We start from the raw sequence: 24,631 nt of genomic DNA on the forward strand, positions 1-24,631 counted from the left end.
CACTGTGTGAGACATCACACAGGAAAACGCTCCCTCTCTGCATACAACAGGCCACATTAATGTGCAAATGTATGCAAGAAAATTTCAGAAAAGCCCCGAAATTACTGAGCCAAATGAGGTAGCTGCACTCAAATTGTTGGGATTATGAATAATTACCGCATGTTTCATGGAACTTTTCTGAGAAACAATGACTTCAGTGGTTTAATTGAGGAAAATCAGAATGTGGTGTGAAGTTATTGTTTTCCAGCGGCTGGAGGTGAACTACCTATGCCCATTATGCTGAATCAGGGGACATGGTAGGAGTCTGTAAGAGCAAGCATTTTTCCCAAACTTCATGTATGATCTGTTATCTCTTTGTAATACGTGCCAGTTGTCCAGAACCTAATTACATTCAACATCCTGTCTGTCAGTGGAGAGACTTGTAAATTTTGTTAGGCTGAGGTGACAATGTTACTTCGAACAAATTTTTCCTAAAAATCTCTGCTGCCAGCAAACGGCGTTGGGCACTAACACATTAGTTGGTTACTTGTTACAGAAATATGATCACTTTTTTTCCAGTAACAAGTAGCACAAGGTATTACAATCCAGTTACTAATCCCAGTAACACTCCATGACTTTGACAAATAAGTCTTGTTGGCTGTCTTTCTGGGGGGGGTTGACAGTTTGATTTCTCTCGTGGAGAAACTGGTCCAGTACGTGTTAGCTTGGTACCTGGGCTGCAGGTGAGGGCAGGTGGTTAGTTTCTACCAAAAGAGGATAAATGCGCTCCTTTGCAACAAGAAATGCACTTCTTGGTGACTCCAAAGTCTTCTTATTATATTCTTATGATATTATATTTAGAGAAACTTGAAATTCAAACAAGGAAATCCGTCTCTACAATCAATCTGCCTGTTCAAGGAAAGGCCTCCTAAAATGTAATGCCCCTTTAATCTGAGGACTTGAAATGGCAGACCAGGTCAGAGCGGGAGGTTCTCATGGTAATTAGACCAGTGGCTGGCTTGCTGTAGCTTAAACAGCAGTGGTCATGTAGGAAGGGGGTCTCAAAGCGCTGTAATTCACCCTGAGAATGATGCACCAGCCTGGGGGCTGACTGGCAGCTTTGATGCTCTGATCACCAGGATGCTGCCTTTCACCTTCTGGTTCAAAACCAGGAGAGTAGAAAAGAGACGAGAGACAGGGCCGTTAAGAATGATGGCTTACGACTCTTTGTGGTTTGATTGAGAGCAGCAACAGACTCGGATATGACGTAAGGTGCTTTAAAAAATGTAGATGAGTCCATCGTGAAAAGCAGATGAAAGGATTCTTTGGTGATGTGGACCAAGAAGAAAAATGTCAGAGAAGAAAATGACTTAAAGAAAAGAGGTAGAAAAGGGAGGGGAGGGGATGAGGGAGGGCTAGGACGGCTGTTGTTATTGTGTTTGATGTAGTGCTTGACAAGAGAGAGAGTTTAGAAATCCTTGTGTAGTATGAGGCAGAGGAAGAGAGGGTTCATTTAAATGCATGCTCACTCAGGGCCCATACGGAGTGGGTGTCTGTTGAGAATTCATCATGGCCTTACTGATAAAGCCTCAGCCTCTTAGCAAGGGGAAAGGAGAGACAGATCACTCTCTTGAGGTGAGATTGCCTTGTGGATGGACACTTGTTATGTAGAAATACACAACACTGACGGATATTACCATGGCACTTTCGGACTGGTTAGTCATCCCTCCATCCTCCATCCACCCATTCCACCATTTCCCCAGGTTGAATATGAAGTGCTCTCTGGGGACCATAAGCTGCAGACTGCATTAGTGATTAAAGCTGCGCAAGAATTAGGAGGAAAGTTTTCAGAGAGAAATGCACCCAGCATCCAGGTAGTGATATGTTAAAATGACAAAGGATCTGTTTAAACTCAATTAGATGTGTTGAAAACATTCAGATAGACAAATCACTTAGGATTAGCAGCTGCTAAAAGCTATGCTTCATGTGTCAATTTAATAAAAATGCTTCCCATTTTAAGTTTGACACATGGTTTGAACCTAATTTAATTGATGTTTGGCCATTTGGGGCAGTGCAACAAGCTGTAAACAAAACACTGACATATTATTCCCTTATAAAGTTGATATGGGTTAAAGGTGGGCAACGGTGTCGGCAAGCAGTTGCTGATTTACACGAAGCAAGTCTGGAGTTGTGTTGGTCTTTAGCCCAGTATTCACCTCTTTTAGCTCAGTTTTTTTCTCCACCAACTCCTGAGGGAAATATCTGCCTCTTTAGCTGCAAAACATGCCACGCCAGTGTTCAACAGCTAGTCGCTAACTTGTCTCTCTGTCTGTAAAGTTGTGGGCCAAAACAATGAGAAATTGAGATAATAGTTATGGATTTATAGATTTATAGATAGTATATTAATTAGAGCAGATTTTTTAAAAATCAGACCGTCAACAAGACTGACAACATCTTCTGGCCTTGACAATATGTTTTACATATGCTAACAGCATTTGTTGGAAAACCTGTTTTATTACTTTATTGCATAAAAGGAGATTGGTTTATGGCACAAAACAGATGTTTTCTAGCTCACCTGAGGCTACGCATATAGAGCTTCTATCAATAATAGGTGCAGATGGTGGACCAAATGAACAAGGACAAAAAAAACAAAGCTGTCTCAACATAGTGTTATTGTTGACAGTTATGATGCCAAGATAACAAATTTATTTGATTTTAAAACGTCCAGACATAGATCTAAAGAGACTGATTTAAAGATAGATTTTTATACATAAGCATGCTTATACAGAAACAGGGAGTTATCTGATCTGAACATTCATGTGGACCAACATAATTTAATGACACATCATTCAGCTTTGAGGAGCAATTAGCACAGATCTGCAAACACAGAGAGGAGAACAATGGCCTTAGGTGGTAAGTGCTGAGAATATGTGTGTTTGTGTGTGTTTGTGTATGTGTTTTCATTTCAAAAGGACTGTACAGTAGTTAAACAATGGCTTGAAATTCCAGTTTGACTTCAACAAAGTTTTTTCTGATAACATTCCCTCAACACTTTAACATAAGCCATACTATGAAATGTAAGCGATAATGAAATGTAAAGTAATTTATATTAGAAGTTAGGTTATTGTATCAGGGACACTTAACTTGATTTATGCACCTGAATTACATTGGTGTTGGTTGCTACCACAACCATTCATTTTCTATTGTGGTAATTGTCTTTGTTTTACTTTGTACGTGGGTTTTATGATGTGTACTCGGCCCTATGTGTGGAATTGTTTTGCTGTATTTATTTTTATTCTTATTCTTATAATTCTTATTCCCTGTGCACATAATTCATAGTAAATATATGTAATATTTGGCTCTGATAGTTGCAGTTTGTGAATAAAACTCTTGGACTAAAGTATAAATATGCCTGTGACACAGTGGTTATATAATGCAGGTGCAGGAGAGGTTGTCTTTAAGCTGAATCAGCAAGCACGCTGTGTTTCTTCTTGTTTGCTTGTTCTGGCAATTAGCTTTTGAACCTCCATCATGTCCTTGGACAGAACTGTACATGCATCTGCCCCTCTGCAGAAGGCTTTTGCTGCTCATCACAAGCGAAACAATTCCCTCCCTATCCTCTTTTTCTCTGTCCCTATCTGTTGCACACACTCCAAAACAAGTCAAAACTAATCCAAACACAATCTTCCATCTGCTTTCAATCCAATCTCCTGAAAAGTTACAGATTTTTGTGCGTTTTATTTTTCATATGTGATAGACGGGCGAACTTTTTTGGAATGCATGGGGATTTGGGAGGCTGGCAAGGCGGCGATGGCGGCGGTGGTGGTGAAGTAGGCAGCAATTAGCGTGGCGCTAATGAACTCCCTCTCATTATCAGTGAATCAACAGGCCTGTGCTAATTACGGTTAGCAGGACAGACTCCTCTCTCCCACTGCGACGGGCTTCAAGGTCCCTCCGGAGCTGCAACACACGGGATGGTCTGCCAGCAGCCACAGGTGCAAAGCACTCACTGCCAATGTTAAAAACAGAACATAACACATGCACACACACAAACATGGGGTCTGACAAACACACAAATGCAGAGACCAATACTGTCTCTGTCATGTTGTGGTCATCTCATGCAGATGGCCCCATTGCACAGCCTTTTTTTTCATATTCGATAGAAATTAAAGTGCTGTTAGCCCTTTATCATCCAATGATAAGCACATGAGAGAGGTATGATTCAAACTGTTTTTAAGCATTCATGGCTCTTTTGACGTTAAAATATAATTTTAGCCATCACTGCTATGGCAGTATTATCTTATTCAGAGTTAATTGCTGGGATCTGAGAACATGTCAACATCACTTAAAAGAAGTCAAATGGAAGCAAGGAACACAAGAACTCAGAAGATCACAAAGGTTTTAAAGCTGCATTATTTATATGTATCACTATGTGCTGTGTGACAGGTGTGGCTTGTATTGGCAAACCCAGAGACTCATTACCTGACTCAGTTTGCCCCCATTTCAACGGAGCATTTTAGCGTCTTTCAGCTCATTGTTTTGGTTTTACGGCCCACAACAACAACAACAACAACAGAGCTAGAGGCATACTGAAAACGTGACTTACGTTTGATGAATGCTAATGTTGTTTCACGTCAGCTGGATGAGGCAATTGTTTGCTAATACGTTCGCCTATCTATAAGGTGATACTATGTCAATGTTGTGTTTTCAGCTTATTCCCCGTCGCCCAAGCAAACAAAATGTTAATGGTGCTTTAAATAAACTCCAGGTTGGCCCAAAGGTGAACGGTAAAATGTTCCTGAAACTTAGCAATTACTTTGACATGTACAATGTAATCATAACTGAAATGATGTAGTAAAATAACACCAAGGTTGTTTTAAAGTGGTCTCATCCTTTAAGCTGCACAGGTCCTGCTCCGAGCCGTCTTAACTGGCATATTACGGCAAAATCTTACAACAACCTCCCAACATTCCCTTCCTCTGCAAACAAGTGTTTTACAATAGACACAGCAAGCTCCATTAATCAAATGCCACTTGTAAGCCAGCAGTGGCCCTCGCCTATCAAACACAAAATACTTATTGAAAAGCACAAGTTCTAACTCCATTGATAAAGGGACTAAAGGCTTTTCAGTGAGTTACTGAGGCGAGCAAACACCAAAAAGATTCTCGGTGTCAGCCCACAGCATGAGCCATAAGATGGGACCTGGGCATGTAAAATAGACCCCCTCCCCTCCTTTCCATCCATAACTTAAGCAGAGATCAGTGGCTAACACTCTTAATCCCAAGGGGGTGCTTTCTGAGCTGTAATTTAAAAATAGCGTTTTAATAACACACCACTGCTACAGTACATTAATCTCAGAATTAATTATCTACCCCACCCCCAGCCTATTTACTTGAAAGAGGCTCTTTGCTGCATTTCTTGTGTTTTAGTTCTATTTATTCCAAGAGTGAGCGGATAAAGAGATGCATGTGGAGTGTCTTGTGTCGAGTGCAGTAATTATGCAGTCGCTAGTATATTACCAGTATGTATGTGAAAAGCAGCGAATAAATTAGAAGCTGCAGGGTGTCATCGGCGTAAATGGTCAGTAAGGTGAGATGTTCTTAAATGGCGCACAATTTTTCTCTGCCTGTACAATGTAAACAAGAAACAATTCAATTAAGGACTGCATTAAATAAAAATGCGAGTGTAATTTAAAGATATTGTAGCAAACAGCTGCAGTATGGAGAATAACTTCATATTCGTTTACATTTTTATACAAGAAAATGTTTTTAATCAAACGTCACTCCTAGCAACAGAAAATCAATTCCAAAGAGAAATTAAAGAGCATAACGTGACTGCGAGCCAGGCCTAAAGGCACCACAAATATTCAAAAACAATATTAAACTGCGATAAATAAAATATGAACCTTCTTTGGCAATATAACGTTCAAGCGTCAGGGGACGCGGGCACTTAATGCAAGTTAATGAAACACAAGAATCATGTTTAAAGGCACAGCAATCACTGAGCATTTGTCGAAAGGTGGTGATCGTGTTGCTGAGCCCTCTGGCAGAAGTTGCCGGCTGACAAGAGATCAAGTTAAACACTGACAGTGATTATCAGTATATGAGCTGGGGATGTTAATAAAAATGATGAAAAAAAAAAAAGGAAGAAGAAGACAAATCCTTCGTGTTCTCTTTCCCCCTCGCTTCCTGTTTCCCTGATTGACTGACTGACTGACCTCTATTGTCATAGCACCACAGCTGACAGTGATCTCCACACATACATCACTTTGTATGTTCTCGGCTGAATAGCGGCGACGTGCGTGAACTCTGCATGAGGCAGGTGCCCCCGGGTCTGTGTATCACAGATAACCTTTACAAGGAGGTGTAGTTCACGCCTCCCGGCCCCCGCACCTTCCCGCTATCACATCAAAGGATCTGGATGTGGTTAAATTCAGTCACTGGAGAGACAGTCGGGGCTTGGCATGCATGATTGATGTCGAGTTTGTAACATTAGGTATCATAAGGTGTAATATAGGAGATAGCGTTAAGTGTAAGATTGCATTTGTTGAAGGAAATACTAGGGAACTGTTTGACAGCTCTTGGTGTTTTATGGCTTACTGCTGGTCCTTTTTTCTGTTCTGGATATCTGACCATAGCTGTAAAAACAAAGACCTGCTATTAATTTGTGTTATGCCATGTGTTAACTCAGTCCTCCTCACTGTGCCTTACTTTTTGGCAGCCTCTGCGTTTTGTCTTCCCTAAACTATAAAGAAATCCTTCACACACATAGAGAATCCCTTGCAGACTTTCATGTTTCAATTAAGGTTTGATTGAGTTATGAAATGCACAAGTCTTGCAACCAAACCATCTCAAAATGACATACATTTCTGTTGTTTGTGACATGACTCTACTCAGATTTCTGTGTCTCCTACATGACATCCTATTAATTTTGTTTATATCTAGGCAGGTGGTTGTCAGTAAAAGTCATTTTGTCAATCAATTTTTTTCGGACTGACTATTTTTCAAATGAAAAAATAAGTTGCTAATTTTGTCAGTGCTCTTTCTAGACACTGCAGGTTTAATTGCTAATTGTTAACTGGGAATGAATGCATTTGCATATTAATTAGTTAGCCCATTTGCATTTTTAATTTGCTGCCTTCAAAGGGGGTGAGATAAAAGGTCGCACAATTCTGAATAATTTAAATAATTTATGCTCCATTGGTGAAAAGAAGCTGAACAGAAGTGTTCTGCGGATATTAACCCCTGAGAGCTTTTACCGAATAAAGCACTCCAAAAATTGTTTTAACAAATCTAATTAAACGGAAAAAGGTCTGAACACACAACCACCCAGAGCACTAGGAGCTAGAGTGTGTCCTCGGGAACAAAAAACGCTCAGGAGAGAGTGATGGAGGGTGTATGGATATGGAGGACGAGACTTCCAGCCCTCCATCCGGATATGAAGGCCTCTCGTAGTCTTTTCATCATTCAGATTGATCAAATACCCCTACAGGAATGCTGATGGAGTCAGTGCTTGGTACTGTAATAGTAATTCTCTCTGAAGTTAAGCTGCTCTTTGCAACGTGTCGTACTTCATAAGCAATCAAAGAGATGCCTGTACTGTGGTGGATCCTTGAAAGTTACCCGTGACTAATTCCAACTACCCGTCCAAGTTGTCATTTTAATGAATGGACACCGCTAGCACGAACAAATTCATCAGATCATCACAGCAAAGCAACAACAAATAGTCAGTACTTGTAGCCATGTGTTCCTCGTTTTAACTTTCTTCTCCTCTTGGAATTACCGAAGTGTCCATTTAGAAAACAAACAAAAAAAGTTCTTTCCATTTTTGGGTGCAAGGAGCTGATATTTCCTCTCCCTCTTCTTCAACCAGGTCCCAACTGCATTGTGAGACTGTCTCCTCTCCTTTGTCCCTGTGATCTTAATTACAGGCCCTGGGCCTTGTGCACAGAAGCCCATTTAAATCAGAACACATCCAGCTTCCATTATGGGCTTGGCATTTGGTCTTTGTGCCCATGCTCTTAAATTACATGCTGCCAATCCTAGTGGGCACAGGCAAGATGAGGAGCGGAGGATGGGTGAGAGATGAGGTGAAAGGGGGATGAGAGAAAGGAGAGAGGGGGCTGAGAGTAACAGTGGTGGGGGCCAGGCTGTGCTTGTCTGTAGAACCCCCCCCCCGTCCCTCTCTTCTTCTGCCCTCTTTATCACCAGATAACTTATGTAAAGTAGCAGATGAAACCCATTCCCATTCACGTCGGCCTGATTGTCAGAATAAGCTTGCATTCCTTTGAAAAGTGATTGACCGCCTGAAAGGGTACAAATTAGGGGCCTGTTCGTCTTTTCTTCTCCGGTCGTGGGGTTTATTTGCGGCAGATTCACCCAGGCCCAAAATTAAGTGAACTCAGGCAGGGATGAATGGGAGAGCTCTGATTGAATAATTGATTTCCTTTGTGCGGCCTGTGTTTAAGAGGGATAACTAGACATCCTTTGGAGTGTAATGATTGTAATTACTGCGATGACTGGTCATGTCAAATATGACACAGGAAAGGACTGTTATTAACCTTTATTCTCCACGTAGAAAAAAAAACTAACCCAATATCCTCTTGTCTCTCCCGTCTGCATATGGGTTTCACCTCTGGTGGAGGCATTGCTGGTGTAGGTTGAATGCATGGATGAACTCATTCCCTATCTTCTACTCCTGGCCCATGAAAGGTAGATGGGTAATTGACTGTGCAGTCGGAGTCACTGGTGTGTCAATGACTCAGACAGCTAGTGAGCCTTGGGGTAACTCTCAAAGTACAATATGTTATGGCTTCAGAATTTAAGTGTAAAAGATAGGAGTTATAGCCGTGTTCATGATATCTGTCACATTCCCATATGCCTTGACCTCTCAAGCAGTGCGGCCTGAATTGGGCTTTAATGTAGTTGATGCATTTGAGGGCCTCAGTGAAACAGACATTCATCATGTAGTGATGATCAGACACAGTCTGCTGAAGTTACTGGACATGTGGTCTGTATGAATCACAGATGCCACCACTGATCTACTGAGACTTGACTTGCCCAAACAGTGAGGTCTAAAGCCCCACCTTTAAAGCTGCGTATGCAGGCTTGACTGGCTGAAGCAACTCTGACCCAAACACTCTCACTCTATTTGTCCTCTTTACAATTCAATATTGTCTATAGAGGCTGTTTTCAAAGCTATATTTTGTCAACAAAGCATATTAGTTCATTTAATGAATCGGAATCAAGCTGTAAACACAAAGTTGACATCTTATGACCTTGTAAAGTTGATAGGCAAATGTGTAAGCAAACAGTTGCACATCTAGCAGACACAGAGCAACATTAGCATCCAGTTGGTGTCATGTTTCTGGCCACCTGACAAATGTAAGTCTAATATTCACACTCCTGAGAATGTCTTGAGAAAAAAATATCAGTCTCTTTAACTGCTAAATGCTCCACTATGTTCACAAGCTGGACTAGCTGTGTATGTCTGCCATTTGGTGCGGGACGAGAAGGGTACATTCGGTGTATTTTCACTGAATACAGCTGCCTGCTGCATCTGTAACAAGGTTAATGAGAGAGTGAGCCAAAACATAAACGTTGTGGGCCTTAAAAACAACTCAAGATGAGCTGAAAGAGGGTAAAATGCTCTGCAGAGCTGAGGAGGACTGCAGCGTTGGATGATAATTTGTCACTACAGTCAACCCATTTCACATTACACAGTCATTTGATCCATTGCTGATATAGAAATATTGATTAGTGCAGCTTTAAATTGAGATGCTCCACTGGGACAGTAGAGAGTTAAAGGGAAAACCCATCTGAAACTATAAATTGTGGTATTTCTGTAATATAGTCCAGCTCAGGTTGAATTTGTAAATATAAACAAGTCTCTCCTTAATACGCACAACAGCAGAGAGACAAGACTACTGTTATAATGTCAAACTGAAACCAATCCTGGAGCTGCTCCATAGACGGTGAATAATTGAACAACTGCAAGGCCTCCGTGGTGATTTTACTGGGATATGTAGACACTTTATGATTCACAGCTGTAAGGCCTACAGTCAAATAAAACTCATTTGGATGTAAAATCTCAAACATTCTACGAGCCCATAGAGCCAGTCACTAATTCAGTGTCGGTGGACCACCTCCTAGAAGTGTCATGAAATGATCAATTCAAGACTTGCTGTGATTTCCATTTTAGGCAGGCGGATGTCCATGTTTGTGGATATTGACTGTCCAAAATCACTTAGATAACACAATTCAAAGTCTCATAAAGGGATTCCCTTTAAGTGCAGGGTGAAACTTGACATGAGCTGTTGTAGTTGAAAAAATGTTGTTTCCGTAACTGTGACCACATTTTAACAGTTGTTCCAGAGACTATAACTTGCAACAGCTATGTCTTCCCAATCATAACAAGTTCCCATCTGCAAATCTTATATAACACCATACCCAGTTCCATTTTACCCTTTTCTTCCTCCATTCCCAGCAACACCATAGACAGATCCATCCAACTCCAGGCAGAACTTTTAGAGACATTAGAGTCGCTTGTTTCCTAACTTGTCACCGGAAACCCCAGGCCTCGTTGCCCTTTAGTTGAACCTCTAGAGTCAGCGCTGCCAGCCTTGCCAGCTGTGGAGACAACTGAAAAACTTAATTTGCAACTTCATTTGAAGCCTTTAATTAGGTACCAGAAGCACTTGTACAGGGAGAGTGTGACCGGTGAGCACCAGACAGATGGCACCAGGGAAACAGTAATACATTTTCCACATGACCCAAGTGAGGCATGTCGTATCGATATCGACCTCAAATGGTTCATTTTAAAGAACTGACGGCATTTTTTAGCCATGCTAGCAGCATGGCTCTAGGGATGGCAGTGTCGGGACTTGTCATGGCAGAATAAGCACAGGTGAAACATATTTCATTAACAAAGGCTCAGTTCCATAAAGTGCCCCAGTAAGCCATGCCAATGAGCCGGCATGCACAATACCAGGACCTGCAACTAGCTCACCTAAATGGAGTGCAGTTGTTTTTAATTAATCAGTTACACCTGGGCTTTTCCTACTGTGGCATGCCAAAATGTCTACTGTGAAAAAGGTACTTGAAGTAGCAAAATTAAGCAGTTGTTGATACCAAGAGCATCACAGCCTCAAACAACAGGAAAATTAAAACAAAAATGTTGGAAATATGATGAACTGTATCTCGAGCTGGGTTTACATGGACTGGCTCAAGTGACTCACCGTACCACTGTGGCCACAGTGTGTGATTCAGTGCAAGCTAATGCACGCTAATAGCATGTAACCTGCATTTCAAGGAGAGAGAGTGTGTGTATTTGTATTTTTTTTACTTGCAAGTCTACATTTTTTAATTATTTTTTCGAGTTTCTTTTAAGTTATTTTTTACTTATCTTTATACAGCAAAATCATGATTCTTCTGTTTATGTACATGTTTTTATTTCACACTTGCTTTGGCAATGTACTGTAAATGTCCGTTTGCCATGCCAATGAAGCTCGTTGGAATTGAATTGAACTGAACTAAATTGTGTGTCAGCAAGGTGAACCTGAAGGGCCAAGGGCAGGAAAAGCCCACACCATTGTGCACACTTTCACATAGACATTCATAAGGTAAGGTTTAAGATATCGTACAGATGATCGAGCACTATCACCAGGTCAACATTTCCATTAGTCTGGTTTAGTTTGGCACCGCTGTGCTTTGGTGCAGCCTAACAGAGCAGATAGCATGGCTGTAGACTCTTGTACTTATTTGACAGCATTATTTGAATGCAGCTCTGCACCATTCATGGATTTCTCCGTCTGTCTGTGTCTCAATTAATCTGAGCAGTATTTAGGACCCTGCTGCTGGGATATGGCTGCCTCTCTGATGCTTCTGCCTTCAGGCCCTGGCCGCCTTTCACCTGAGATCCCTGGAGGCACGTAGTGGATTAACCATCAGTAGTTTGCGTTTAGCTGAAACTTTTTTCACGCAGCTATCTGTACTGGTTGTCTTTAAAACCGGTGGACACAGGAGAATCATACTGCCGTGACATTTGTTTAGTATTTGCACCTATTGTAACTAACATGAATTCAACCTGACCTTTCAATGAACAAACAAAACAACTGTTACATTTAATTGTAACTTTTTAAATCATTATTTGCACTGACGAAAATGATCTCAAAGGTGAGATTTAATGAAAGAAAAGCCTCACCTCAAGAGAGAATCTGAATATTGTCAATAATGAGCAAAAAAAGTTATTTTATTTCCCCATGAGTCTATAAATGAAGACACAAATTTAGTCTGGAGTTGGTTGCGACTGTGCCATCCTGCTATTTGTGTTCCTTAATGACTTTCTAATTCCTCATCAGTGGGTAGCTAGCCTCCACAGCAGGCAGGCAGGGAGCAGTGGCAGGGTGCCATCCAGGAACAGGTGCTCTTCCATGTTGTGCTTATGGTGTCCGTAGGCCTCGGTTGCACCCTTTAGGTTGATTTGAAATTGGGAACATTTCAGCGGGTTCAGTGCTTCACTCTGAGCTCAACGTTTTCTGCTCGCTCACTCGAGCGCCTGACTTCGACTCCAGAAGCTGATTCATTTTGTGGCTGCTGCTAACTAGCTTTGTTTTTAAGTTACATAAATAAGCTACATTGACCCGCTACGACTGCAGAGACCATTTAATGATGAAGCTTTGCCCTGCAGTACAGTAACATTACAATTTAGTTTTATCAAAGTTTTCTGATTTTGCATTCCTATTGTAAGCTATTATTTGCTGTGTCTATCGAGCTGATGCCATAAGCTTACTGACTATTGCCACAACATTCTCCTGTTACTGTATCTCCATTTTAGGCTATTATTACCACCCCTTGATTTTATTTTGTGAACTTAAAACATGAACACTCTTCTTCCAATCCTGAAAACATGTGAATCAGTAATATGAATCAGTTTACATTTTATGAATACCCTGCATTTAACTGTCAGAATCACTGAGCTCATATTTTCATTTCATGCTCATTAACTTCTGTTCTGTTACTCTCAGACAGTCCGGTGTGTTTCCATTTGTTCTCCTTCACTCTTCTTTCAGGCTCACATTGGTCAATATTGACAGATTAACATCCAGGTCAGCCCGTTTTCTCACATCTTCCTGAATACTTTGCAGGTCAGACAAAATTGCTGTTTAGGGACCACCTTCCTGCTGGGCAGTACAATACAGCAGGTACCTCTTATTTGCCAGACTGAGACAAGAAGTCAGGGAAACAGAAGTCCAGGGAGACTGCGGGCAAGGGGCTAATCAAGTTACCATACAAAATTAGCACGAGAAAAAGCATTTGTTTACCTTGATCAGCTGTTGTCAGTTTTTTTCTTTTTGTCTTTTTATAGGGTTGCTTTTTTTTTGCTGTCATGAAGTCTCTTAAGGTTATTAATTGAATATCACATGCAACATTGTGGTGGCATTGAAAGCGTCTTTGTGTTGTTGAATGACACCATAACAACTGAATTACACTGACATTACCCAGTAAAGGTAACTCTGTAAATCTGACATCCCCTCCGGTCAATCAACCCCTGACCAGCTCAAATATATGAACACAAAAACAGAACATTCACAGTATTTACAGTTTTATTTATGCACTATGTACAAAGCACAAAGACAATGGTAGGTGATGGTGGATGGATGTAATGATGTTATCCTCAGACTCGTCAACCAACAAGGGGCGCTCCATCACTTCTGTCTGCTGTAAGAGATACAAAAGGAACAGGGTTGTAGGACTTACAAGTTCATGGAGTAGCATGTAACACCCCCTCCCTCAAAAGGTCACCCATGGGTGACATAAAAACAGTATGTAGAAAGTGATCAGGTACCACACCATTGTTGATATTGACTGTGGTGCCCCCAGTATTTTATTAGAACCTTGATAACTAAAGTGTTCAATGTGGAAACTTGCTTTTCCATATTTTCTTCAAAAATATTAACCATTTCCAGGAATTAAAGGTAATTTACAGCACCATCTGATGATCAGCAAAGTTAAATGCAGAAAAAAAACAAAATCATGACAGTTGGAAGCCTTTTCCAAGTGCGGTATACCAAATTCAGACACACACATCCCAGTATGTTGGCCATGACACCTCTCCTCCACCACGCTGGTCAGATCACTCAGAGCAACATAACAGTACACATCTACCGGGCCTCCTCTGATCTCGCCCGGGAAGGAGACAACACTTCCATATCAACACCCTGTCATCTCACAATGTGGCATCATCCCCTTTGAAGGTACAGTAGCATTGTTGCAGTTTCTCAGATGTGAAACTCTAGCTTTTATCATCCTGTTTTGGGCAAGCAGGAGAGGAGTGGGAGATGAAGGAAGCGATTTCTTTTTAACTTGGACCCACCAAAGTGGAAAGAAACAGCGTGTTGACAGGCGTGTGAAAGGAGTACTGCTGGGTCAACCGGGGAACTTCAGAGACCAGTTTACAAGGCTTCATAAAGTCTCTCTGAAGAGGAGGAGTAATAGGCTCACTGGCTGCAGAGCAAGTATCAGCGTTCGTGTAAAATCAGAAGTTAGCATAGAGGGCTAGTTTCTATGGATGCCTGCACATGTTTTTACTATAGATTATTGTTCGTTCAGTTTAAGCCACATAAGGTGAGGCTTGCTAACGTGCCACAAAGAATCTTAAGACAAAAGCCGAAGAAATTTGCTCCTTGTCCTGAATTACCAGCCAGCTGTAAACTACAAGTCCCATTCCACAGCAGGAGGATCACTCCTCCCATTAGCCTTGGCATAGTGCCGACTCCAAATGTGAGATCTGTGGTCGTCAGGAGGCCCAGTTGGGACAAGACCCTCTGTCACTCACGGCGACACATGTCATAAACTCATTGTCTTGCCATCAATCGGGGGACCTAACCACCTCCACAGCAGATGGAGGCCCAGCAGGAAGACAGGGGGCCATGCCCTGAGCCTCTGCCCCACACAGAGTGCACGCGGCGGGAGAAAGAGGGGCAACAACTATAGGGGAGCCCCATACCCTGGACTGGACCTCCTGTGGATACACCTCTGGATGAAGTCCTAATGTTGTCCATGATTAATTAGAGACAAGTGTAAGTACGCCGTTACTGCTGTGTAAGGAAATAGGCTCGTGTCTGATATGAACATTTATCCCATTGGGTAACTATTTAAAAGTTTCAAGTCACAGATTGTCTTTTCCTTTATGTCAGCAATTACTTTGCATCACAACAGCATCTATCAGTAAATATATAAAGGTCTAAAACCGCAGCGAGCATAAACATCCCTCCCAAATTTAAGAGATAAAGCAGCGATAAACATCGTCTGCAAGGGATAAAGATGTCCTGTCTCCCCTGAATGGGGACATGTAATGATATTCATAAAGAGACCACCTACTGGGGGCGCAGGAAAAACTGTTCCTAAGCAACAACATACACGCTCTTACAAGCTACATCTTGGGAAATTTTGACCGGATTGGGATGCAAACAACAGAAAACCTTTAACTAGGCCATGTTATGAGTCTGCTCCCTATGGCTGAGTATCTGGGTGTCTCGTCTGGCACAAATCCTCCTCAACTAATGATACATACTGTATTTCAACAAAAGACAATAAAGAGAAGAGATGCAAGCTTGTTGCTAAACCAAATCACAGCCCCTTTTTCCGTAGTCCTTCAGTTCAAAATGTTGCATGAATAATTACAAGCCATACAATCAATGTTCCAAAATCCATCAAGGGTAAAGATCAAGTCTTATTTTTCACAGAAAATGTACCCTGTAAGATTTCTCTTTAAAGGATTGTTGTACAAGTTACTGTACAATGGATGCATACTTCAAAGGTCAAGAACTGGTCAACCCATCTGTCTAATCCCTGTTCTCCCTCCAGCACTCGGAAACCATTTCACATTATCAGTTGATGAGAAAACTCATAATGGCTCAGGTGCATTAAAGAAGTCTCGTGCCCATTTAATGTAATTAATTGGTGAGTCCCATCCACAAAATGGTTACTGAATGTCAGAAATGTTATATTTGGAGGAGAAATAAAATCCCAAAGCCAATGAAGAAGGTGGAAATCTTGTCCAGAGCCATGTGAAAGTATGAAACTACCTTCTAATCTGTTATATGTTCTTCTGAGGATGTTATTTACATAATGCTGTGGAGGACCGTATGATGCAAAGCTAGGCTCTATTTAATGCACGAGTTCATTAGATTGAGTGTGTTTTTTGCCGAACGAAAATCTTAAGCATACTTGCTACTATCCTCTTCATCCAAAAAGGCCTAAAGACAATTACCGTTCAATAATGAGTGATGTTTGTTTCTCCCTGTCATTAATTACAATTAATCAAACACAGCAGATGACTTAAAAGCAGAGGTCAACTGACAAAACATTATCTTCTGGGTACAGCACTTCCAGGAATATGATCAAACAACAGCGCGGGGGGGGGTATCTTTTTAAAGCACAACATCATGATCATCCACACAAATACATCACAAAATTATTAATCAGCACCTCACTACTATTATCTGGTCTGCAAATCAACACATTAAGGTGAAAAATGCAAGCGTTCAAAAATCTTTCCCATAAAGACTCTGCCATTTATAAAAAGATTACTGACGGTAAAGATGCTCCCTTAACTCTAATCTGCATCAGTTTTTGCTGTCACCAAATGACTAGTCTTTGAACAGTGTCTGTATCCCCTTGCTGCGTTCGAGGAGGAGGCCAGCAGAAAGGCTTCATTGCCCTCTTGTGGTGAAAAGATATTCATCTTGCAGTCAACCTCACAATGGGCCTTCCATGACTCTCAACATGAGCACTTTATGAGAGGATGTCACATGGGGGACATGATGACAAGGTAGGAAAGAGAAGTGAAGTGCAGCTAGAGGGAACTAAGGAGAAGTTTCTGTTCTTGATTCTGTGCTGTACCTGATGAATTGGATTTTCATGGTGCGTTTCACAAAGGTGGCAGGCTTGGTGGGGTCAGGAGGCAAGTCGGACAGCTCGACAGGGGATAGAATCTGAAAGGGAAGGACCAGACGGTGAGGTAAGTCACAGAGTGTGAATATCTTTGAGATTAGTTTAATTTGTGTTTGTGTGTCAACTTAACAGAACACCTGTCAAAGATAGTTTAGCATACCAGGTCAAATTTGAACTTCTTGGCCGGCGTCTCAGGCTCAGAAATACGGGGTCTCTTGGTGCTGCTGGGTGAGCACATGCTGGGAGATGGGCGCCTGCCGAGAGAGACACCTGTAGAGGAGCAGGTGCCTTTTGTCCCTGGAGCTGGTTCCTCGTTCTGCTTAGACTTCTTCGGGGAGGGTTCTGATTCGGGAGAACGGGGTCTCTTTGTGGCCTGGGGAGTCTTGGAGGGTGAAGCGGGTTTGCAGGGCGTGGGCACTTGAACAGATGAGCTGTTTGTCACAGACACTGCTTCCTGTAGAGGACAAGGAACCTTTTTTTATTGTATTGGTGCAATTAGTTTTGATTTGCATCTTACCACAAGTACTAGGTATGTTAAAAGGATAGTCTACAAAGTAAATAAGCGTATTTCCCAAAATGTGACACAGTCCCTTTAAAGTGACAGCACTAACATTTAAGACATGTTTTAAACTAATACATCTTCTCATCAACAAAGCATGGAATGGTTTAACATACCATATCAACTTTCATCCTCTTGGCTGGCATCTCAGGGTGAAGACAGCCTTTTCTCTCAGTGGCTGGTTGGCCTGCGCTGACAGGTGCTGTGTGATTGTGTGGTGCGGTGGTCTCGACTGGACTCTTGTGTCCGCCATCAGGCATCTGCCAGCTGAGGTTCTCCCTCCTCGCAGGTGTGGCTGATATGATCATCCCCTCTTCATAAATCTTGCAGTTCTTTGCCAGGCTGTAGACTGTGACAGCACAAAATAAAAGTATGATTCAAAATGTCACAACAACACTACTCCTTTCTACTCCTTTCTACTGAATTTAAAAGGGAATACATACTACTGTCTACTACTGAAGGATAGGAAGTCTGAGGTCAGGTCCATGGTTTTCACATGGGCCCGGGAAATGTACACGTTTCTCTCCAGAGTTCCAACCAGGTGTCTGAGTTTGGACTCCACCAGGCCAGCCCTGACGAAGTGAAGAAGATATAATTTTCAGAGTGCGGGAAAGCACTACAGCAGCTGGAAATAAAATATTAAAAGTGTTTTCTCCCTCAAAGAGAACCACAGGCATGAATAAGAAGCATTCTCATGCAAAGATATAAGATTGTCTACAAAAATCTACATTCGTTCCAGATCTACTTAAACTTGGCTTCTGGTTTTCTTTGCTCTGTGTGTGTGTGTGTGTACTCACCAGCCGAGATGCTGCCTTTCAGTTGCTGAAGAAGCTTTCAGAAGAATGCAATGCCTTGAAACATAAGAGACAGAACAATGGCAGCGCATGTCACAGTATTGTGCCTTTTCACACAGGCTGGAATCTTACTACATTAATCATATTTAATATTTAAGTTTGTTGAAGGAATTTCTGATCAATATTTAAAGCCAACCAAACTACACAGTCAGTAACATCACTAAACAAAGATGGATGCTAGTCTACACTTTAAACATAACAAATCTAACTATTTTAAAAGAAAGAACCTGTGTTGACTCTTTTAAAATGCAAGTGTTCCCTTTAATTAATCTGCATTTGTGCATTTAATGTTAAATCGCAACACAATTTAAAAAAATCAATATCAGAAGCTGCACACAACTACATCATTAGCCACATCAAGGATACTGCCTGTTCTGACTTTCAATTGCTAAATGATAATAATAATGAAGAGATCAGAGCACATGGCACATTTATTCAAACAGGACAATACATTAAATTCAATAGAAATAACAGAAACTCCAGACTGGTCCAGGTACAACAAAGTTAAGTCAGTCAGCACATCCTAGGAGCTTAAAAACAAATTAAAATCTCCAACAATCAACTTCTTCACATCACCTGAACAAGCTTCAGTCTGTATTTTGAATCAATAACAGCAAACAGAAAAACCTGGTCTGCACAGCCAAAAACAATCAGCATTCAACTTTTTTTTTCCAGCTTATTGAGGGTTTAAAGGTTCAACAAAAAAACAAACAGATGATCCACTTCTTCTTAAATTACTTGAACAGCCTTCTGTCCATATTTTAAGTTAATAACAGCTAATAACAAAACCCAGTCAGCACCTTCATTAAAAAAAAGCATTCAACAATCAAAACCAAGTACAAACTGAAGTCAGTCACACAATAAAAAAAATAATAACAGCAAAACACATTCATTACACAATAGGCATTCAAGAATCCATGTTGGGTACAAAACATGTTCAATTTACACAACAAAACCATATCAGTTACATTATGCAAAGAGTTTGCCTTCAGTAGCATAAATCACTAAATAAACGTAAATACCAATTTGTGCACTATAAAGCACAGCGTGTAAAAATAAATGATCTCAGGTCGACATAATTCTGAGTAAGACATACAATACAGCACATAAATCAGTGGTTTATGATAACATAGGGTATGTTTCATCTTTGGGCAGTTTAATACATACTTGTATTTTCCAAAAAAGTCTGGTGTCTCAAACAGTTTGGACCAGTCAGCGTTCCTCTTCTGTATTTGCTCTGTGATGTCCCGGCCTGTGAATGAGGAACAAAATCCTTGTAGCATTCGTGAAGTTATGAGTTTGACATGTTAGTAGTAACTGAGGGCAGAAAGCCTAATCCTGACCGACTGATTTAGGATTAGAGCAAACAGGAAAGCTCGGAGATTGTGTCAGATGTCAGCTGAGTGACTACATACCACGCTGGATCTCCTCCGTTATGATGGCCAAGGTGGAGTGAGACACGTTGAACGCAGTGTTCTGCTGCGGGTATGCTGGCGTGATGATTGGCATCAAGTGGCAGCGGTCGCTTGGATTAACCTGGAAATTCATAAGAACACAACATTTTCAGTTTATCTGTGGTTCTTTTCTTTTTTTAAACAAATTTGACAATTAATTGACTAACATACTTCTATCTGTGTAGCCTAAAATTCTGGTAAAAATCCTGCCGAGGCCTTACCCTCGGATCCCAAACTGGAAGGTTAAAGTAGCGGTCCTCTACTCTCGTCAACATAATTGGGACTGGCCACTCCCTGACACACAAAACACAAGATTTTCAGATCAACTGTGCAAAGCATTCACATGCAGCTACATTTTCCAGAGTGGAAGATTATAAAAAAAAATCTCAGTACTGATCTCAACTTGTGTGACTTTTATTAAACTCAAATCGAAGTTTCTTCACTTAACAAGGACACCAGAAATGGAACAACTCACCACATGTTCAAAACCTTAAAGAATTTGTTAACCAAGGTCGCCGCTGTAGCATTTGGGTATGCCTGGCAGATTCTGGCGACGAGTATGGTCCAGGATATACCGCCCAAGAAGCCAAGCATGTTTGAGTAAATGTTGCGTCCTGAAGGGAAATAAGAGGATGAGATAAAGAGATTGAGACTCCACTGCACACTGTTACCTCATGTTAATAACGGCCTGCTCCGATTAGCTTTAACCACTGGAGTTTTTAAAGTAAGTTTTATAATAGGTCTACGTGATATAATATATATTTCACATTACTACTGCTTCCTACTCCTATTACTACAATTGTTTGCTCCTAAATTATGTAAAATTGGAGGCAAAGGGATACAAACATGCGGTAAAGCATATTAGATAATAACACAAATCCATCCATGGGTCTGTCTTACAAAGCAGGGTTACAAAGATATACGCCTTTCATACAGGAGACCTACAAGACACCCAGGAGAGGAGGAGGAGTCCTTAGCTCCTTGGATGAGTGATCAGTTTAATTTCAACTTGGATACACTAAGTTCAATTTCCCCTTAACATGGTATGAGATAACTCTACACAGACACCTGAACGAGTGTCTCTTTAGACACTTTGAGACAGGCGCTAGCTATACAGCTAAGTAAACCTGTGCATTGTATATTTCTGCAAAATAGCAATTGGACTGTAGTTGGCTGGTAGCAAATGTAGACAAGACAGACCAGATACCCATGGCACTCCCTTGTACACTCTTTCACTGTCCCTACATAATAAACACTGAACTCCATAACGAATACTAAATTGAGACAGGCCAACGCAGGGCAGACAGGCCCTGTTATATAAAGGTATAATACTGCAGAGAGTTTTTACTTTTTTCTCTAGCCAAATTACCTCAATGTCATAAAATGACAGCTTTATGACAGGAACGAATGCATCTTCAATGGCCTAAAGACAACAATATTATCGATAACATATATTGCAATTCATCACCTATTTTCAACTGCAAATTATGTGTTTTATAATAAAATAAAGTTCAGTCAGTGCATCTCACTTCAGTCGTTTTTATTGCAGCAAAATGTCATAAAGGTTGCACCTGACAAACTGAAGTGTTTGTATTACAGTCTACAGAGTCCAACTTAACTGAATGCAAACGTGTGGACTACTGTAATATTACAGGTATTTTTATTAGATTGATACTTCCGGTGTCCGTGTATCGATACAATATTGTCATGCAAAATATCTCAATACCATGCTGTACCGATTTTTTCCCCCAAACCTAATGACTATCACATTTTTTTAGTGAGCCACTGTGAAACACAGCAACTGTGCTGACATGCACAGGAACTGTTAATTACCTTTTGAGTGAACTCCCAATTGGTGAGATCCAAACGGGAAGATCTTGCCTCCAACGTTTGCCGTTACCGTTTCAGGTAAGTTCTACAATAAAATAAAAAGTCATTATAAAAATGTATTATCTGTGCAATAACATGTTTTCAGTATCATCTTTGGAGTTAGAAGCAACAACATAGATAGAAAAGATGTCTTACCATCAATTCACAGATTTCTTTGAGCCACTCCTTATAAAGTGACTTTTTTTGAGTTTTTTGACAACTTTCTCTCTACAAATCAAACATAATCGAATATTGTCATTTCTCTGAAGCAAGGCATGCTATGGTCCCTTCCACTTGTGGTCTGCCACTTGCATTAACTTCATTCACTGAGGACTGTTTTACTGGTTACTCCGTAGGGTCTCTGTCCGAGGTCTCCACAGTGGAATAACGTCCAAGACACTGAGTCAAAGGTTGTTTTTTTTCAGTTGTACCCCTCCAAGTTGTATCAATTACAATATGATAATAAAGAAACAGAGATATATCATACCGGTGACGGAGCTCCATGTCGTCTTCAAACACACCATGTGGCTTGAGAGTGTCAATCAGCTCCCTGGTCTGCAATAGATCAGCTTCTTCAGGCAGATCATTGCTGATCGGACCAGTGATCCCATACCACTTGGCTACTGGGAATGGTGGCGCTTGGTACTTGATTGGACTGAAAAGGGACATTTGCATGTTAGTGCACAAGTCATGACACTAAAAGCATGTACATGATGCACAGCTGTATGAAGAAACCTTGGTAGGACGGAAAAGGTGTAAATGTAAGGTGCCTCCCACTGTGCTCAGAAATCAGAAATAACTTGTGTCAACTATGTACATAACCCCCATTATAAGGTACACATCAATACCAGTCCAAAACATTAACACAATCACAAGTTAAGTTACAGAAAATTCAATGAGGACTGTGAATTGCCTGTACTGATGATTTACCTGTTTTACCTATTTTACATTCCCTAAATCTTTGAAAAAAAAGCAGGAGAACAGGATACAAGTACTTACCGAGACATTGCTATGATTGTTAACCAATTACTTATTAAGTTTGTTTTTTAAGGAGCACCCAGCGTTTATGGCGCATTACCGCCACCTACCGTGTTCCCTACATCCATTAGGACAAAAAAAACCAAAATAAATAAATAACTTCATCAATAAATAACTAATTCTCTTCATCAACACAGTTTATTTTAAAAACTCAAACAAGAATTTATATTTTCCCTCCTCAATGCTGAATAAATTAAGATTCAATACTCCCACCCCACATTTCTTTACCTCCTTCAGCTTTTCTCAATGTTTTATACGTCTGGCAGTGACAGATAACATGTTCAATCGTTTCTTCTTCTAAGCCACATTCACATAGTCCTGATGGATGTTTCCCTATTAAGTGCCTGTGTGTCCTGAGCCTCAGACTTGATATGATTGCTTGCTCTCTGGAGTTTTTTTCCTATTGTTTTCATACCTTCCACTTGTTTGCTTTATTTCATATTTCATATATGAAACCAATGTTTTATGTGTTGCCCTTAGTCTTTCATAAACTATATCTGCCAAATTTCCTTTTCCTTCATCTCTCTTTATATTCTAAACCCAGTACTTTCCCCCCAAACCATCAACATGCCTGCTATTGTATGAAATCAAATATAATAGTTGGATTATATAAATTATACTGACACCAGTTATCATTGCTGTGATAATCTCCATTTAACCTCAACACCTTTGTAGATGAACACATACTGTATTGTGCAGTACGGTCACAAATTGGTGTTCTTATATTTTGAAGTGCATAATGTCTAGAAGTCTGTTTGCCAAAGTCTGCTGGAAGGGATGTACAGGAATGCTTCGCTGATTTATAGTCCACTCTCTCAAACTCTGTCTTGGGTGCGTAACGCAGTAAATGATGAGTGAGTGAGAGCAGCCCATGCTACACAATGTGCATTGTTGTTTAGTTTTCTGTTTTGTTTGATGGCTTTATTTTTTTTAAATTGCATTTATTTACAGGTTGTTGTGTTTTTGCTCTTGTTCATTTGTTTTCTGAAATATGGGTGTATTTTGCACTGCATGGCCACCATACAGTCCAAAATAGCGTCATAATAATGTCCCAATGTTGGTCACTTATCTTTTACTGCTAATTGTCGGAGAATTGCTCTTCCAGCTTGTCGACGCGGGAGAAAAACGACAAACATCCTGCTACTTGTTGCTGTTAACGATGAGCGACACCGACAGTTCTAGGCAGCGTTCGTTTCTACAGAGAGACTTGAAAGCAGCATCCAGGGGAATGAATTGAGGGGCTTGGAAGGACGAAAACAAAAATGGACATCGGTCGAAAATAGCCTAGTAAGAATAAAAATTCATTGTCTCATATAAAAGCACCGGTGCAGCTAAAATGTATTGACAATTTAACGACGCAAGCAATGTGTATTCGCTAAAAAGGCTGTCGTTTCGAGCAACGGCTGCTAGTGCGGTAAGCTAAGTTAGCCTCCGTAGCTTAGAAACGTAACGTTATGCTAGCTGTGTGCAACATTAACGGTATGACATTGGCCAGCAAGACGGGCGTAGTAGTATTATTAGCTAGCCTTTACTGATTTAAATAGTGTGTAATGAAAGCATCTTGTGCAGCCTTTTCCTTTTAGCGCTACTCTGTCTGAGCTCTCGGTCAGCTGTTGTTGTTATTGCTCTGTTACCGAAATCAAACAGCAGCCATTATTTTATCTCGCAGGGCAGAGGTGCAGTTTTTCATATTATCATACATTATAAGCAAGCAGTCGTGCAACAATGTCTCTGTGCAAGCGGTACAGCGAATACAGGAAACTAGCTAACACTGGGTTGTAACTGTAGGGAATATTGTATGTAGTTTGGCCACGGTTGTGTTTTCTGTGACGGCCTCAGGTTGTCGCTGTTATGTTTTGACTTGCATCTAAGGAAGTCAATACGTGTGCATCGTCATGTAAAAGATACCTGTAATTACATCTC

The 24,631-nt window shown here is 40.8% G+C and overlaps 1 pseudogene; it reads right to left on the reverse strand.

The window, feature by feature from the left end:
- The window catches only part of LOC139302609 (poly(A) polymerase alpha-like), a 113,500-nt pseudogene extending 91,155 nt beyond the window's left edge, over nucleotides 1-22,345 (reverse strand).
- Nucleotides 22,346-24,631: the final 2,286 nt, after the last annotated feature.

This window comes from Enoplosus armatus, chromosome 19 (assembly GCF_043641665.1).
Source record: "Enoplosus armatus isolate fEnoArm2 chromosome 19, fEnoArm2.hap1, whole genome shotgun sequence".
In the NCBI taxonomy this organism is placed as follows: Eukaryota; Metazoa; Chordata; class Actinopteri; order Centrarchiformes; family Enoplosidae; genus Enoplosus; species Enoplosus armatus.